Source organism: Benincasa hispida, chromosome 5 (genome assembly GCF_009727055.1).
Source record: "Benincasa hispida cultivar B227 chromosome 5, ASM972705v1, whole genome shotgun sequence".
Lineage (NCBI taxonomy): Eukaryota > Viridiplantae > Streptophyta > Magnoliopsida > Cucurbitales > Cucurbitaceae > Benincasa > Benincasa hispida.
The window spans coordinates 38,870,670-38,874,154 of record NC_052353.1 but is presented as its reverse complement, the minus strand read 5'-3'; positions in this window follow the sequence as shown (position 1 = coordinate 38,874,154).

The window sequence follows — 3,485 nt, the reverse complement described above, 5'->3', positions numbered from 1 at the left end:
CATGCAATTAAAGAGAGTTAATAATTGAAATTTTATCTCAATTTTTTGTTGCGCTCTTGGTAAGGAACTCTATCTAAGGTAGATTTTAAACTGATTAACAGTAGATATTACCTTTTATGGATTCAATCCTTGTGCATACTCTGTTTTGGTAAGGAACTCTCCTTGAATGCTATACCTCTTGATATTCAAGTAGAGGCATAATGATCTCATCTCCTCTAATATATTGTTAGAAAAAGAAACATACTTAGAAAAAACATGAGTTTTGTTATTTAACATATCCAGTGGTCTTGTATTCAACTAGGGACCCAACCAAACATAGGCCTAATCTACCCATGGAAGTAATTGTTCTGCTTATATTTCACTTCATTAGTTGAGTATTTTAGTATGACCAATATATGTTGTTTGTTTTAATATGCATATATGAGTTTTAGCATCCAAAATGATTTTGATTTAGGTATATAAGATTGTTGAAGGCTAAGGTATTATAAAAGGCTCAATGAATAACAGGTAAATGCTTTGCTCAAGGTTACATGCCAATGACCAAAAGATAGGGAGGAAGACATTGGTCATGCAATGGCTATTTCCTCTTCAATTTTCACTCTCTGCTCTTCTCTTCAAGGTAAGTCTAATTAGTTTTGTATCGAAGTAGACATTGATCTGTAATAGGTATAAAGTTTATTGACGGTTTTTTTTTTTTTTTTTTTGTAGATTCTAATTTTTATTTAGATTTAGATTTGAATAGAATAAGCTATCTCTATTATTGTTCGATCCATACATGTCCAATATTAACAACCATATTAAGGATAAAAATAAGGAAATAAGACCAACGATAAAAATAAATTAAGGTTAAAGGTGAAGATGATCTTGTCAAATAAGTTTAGGTTGTAGTTGTACAAGGATAAACCATGACAACTATCAATAAATTGGATGAGAATTAGATTGTTTATACAACCAGCTGCAAGGACCCCTTTAATTTAACTTCAAAAACTGCGAGTTTGAGCTAGTATTGGTTGGTGTTATCTACTATAGTATATTGTTTTTTTGTTTTAGCATTGACGACAACATGTGAAACCATTTTCTTTATTTAAAAGTCTCATAATATGTGATTTAGAAATGTTGAATTGTTTGAGAATGTTGGTTTCATATTCTTAGAGGAGCTATCTATTGAATATATTTATTTACTATTAAAGTTGATTGTTTCTCTTATTACCGTAATCCAAATTTTTCCATCATTCTTTATTGGACAATTTCACTTTGTTTACAACTGAATGGAATTGTTGATTGTATTTTGGTCTTTTACTTTTTACTTGCCTTTATAATTTTAGTTTCTTGGTTTGATGAATGCATTAGCTTTGCTTGTGGCCGCTACAATTTAACTGCACCTTTGAGTTGTTCATTGATAATTACTGGTAGTGGAAGAGACAAATTTAGAATGTTGGATAATTTTTGTACTATACCCAATTTCTTATTTGAGTTATTTGACTTTTCTACTAGTATTAAAGTTAGTATTTTATGAGTACTATTATTTGCTCTTGTTATTGTAGTTTAGCCTACTTTGTGTTACTTTCAAAATATGTGGACAATCTTTTCCTTTATCTCTTTCATTTACTGAGATTGTTTTTCCCCCCAAAGGCATTTATTGTTTAGAATTTGGTATTTTGATATTTTCAATTTGGATAAGTCACTTAGCTGTTCTTGTTATCAAACTCTAAATATCATAACTTAGGCATTTTTTAAGTGGTTTTGAGAGTCAAAGTGTCCTATATATTTATTTTTAGGTGGTTTTAAGAGTCAAAGAGTCAAAATGTCACTTAGACACTCTTATTCTTTAAAAACTATCATGGTTATCAATTTTTAACTATTGCTTGATATATACGTATTTTGTTCATCCTATAATGTTTAAAAGGAAATTTTGTAGAATACCTAAAACTTTAGGCATGTAGCTTTGAACAGATAAAGATCGAAGGCATCTTGATTTATAGCTCGATGCTTTACCTACCAAAACAAATAATTATTACACTTACCTCATCCAAACTAGTAATTTTCACGAATTATTGATGCTATAACACTATTTGTATGTTCTTTAATTTTTGTCATCTCCATTTTTCTTAGGTGAGAAGTTAATGCTATAAGTTTCAGATGTAAAGAGATTTTCATTAGATGGTTGTGAATTTCATATGTTTCTTTCCTGTCATAACAACTATCGACCTTCACAATGATGCTGGTTTTTTAATCTACTCACAGTGATGTTGGTTTTTGAGTTCACTCCTAGAGAAATTTCTTTAATCCGTCTATCTGGAGGTACTTGCCCTGCTTTTAGTTCTTTTATTTTGTAATGTTTTGAACAATTGAATATGTGTCCTAGAAGATTGTTTAAGGAAATTTTTCTTTAATCTCTCTGTATTGGTTGATCAGCAATATTGTCTTATGAGATTGTTTCAAATTCAAATTTCGTGTTGTTTTATGGGTCACAAGATTGCATTGATTGGATTTCTTCCCAGGTAAGTTGCAATTTTATTTGGAAGGTGGTCCTAACTTTGATTACTCAAGGAGTGGATCACATTCTTCTTTAGAAAGAACAAAGGTAAATTTACAATCTCTCGAGTATGAAACTCTTTTAACTCTCTTTCTTCTATTTTCTATTCTATTTATACAGATAATTTAAACTCAATTGGTGAAATAAAGAGCACCACTGCTAGGTAAGTAAAAGGAGGCCTCTTTCTTATTTGTTATTTGCTATAATGTTGCTCTATATCAAGTTTTTGTGATGAAAAGAGCACCACTGCTTGGAATCTTCTAAGTTTAAAATTTCCAATTTGTAAGATAATTTAGGTTTACTTAGTAAAAAGTATATTTCTTTTAGTATTGAATTTGGAAGCTGGCTACAACGATTGCTTTAGAGCATATTTGGATTGACTTTCTAAGTACTTAAGAATATTTTCTTTGTACTTTGAAATACTTATTTAAGCACTTAAAAAGTCAATCCACATAATGCCTTAATTTATGAGTAGAAATGTGCATAATTCATTACTTATAGCCTATAACACTTTTAGTTCACATCATGGTTTCTCAATTTTGTCTTTCGTATTAGTTCTCAACGTTAAAGTAAGGTCTATGTCCCAAACTCCCTTCTCCGACCTTCGTATCTTATTTAGATATTGGATTTTTGCAAGACTTGCATTCGGTCAAGGAGGTACGCTAGGCTTCAATGGAGATGCACACATCACTCAATATAAGTTTAATTTTGTATTCGTTTTTGTTCTTAATGTTAGACATTCTTAATTTTGCATTTAGATTTGTAAATTGTTGGCTTGACCAAATGTCTAGTGCTAAAGGTATTGACTTTTCTTTAGGTATTGATCTATGTTTTCAAGAATACATCTTTAAAGTTAGTGTTTGCTTCAATCTTCTTGTTAATGTCAAATAACTATGTAAACCCTTGATATTATAGGTTTCTTGAATCGAAGGTAAAGGCCGTGATTTCT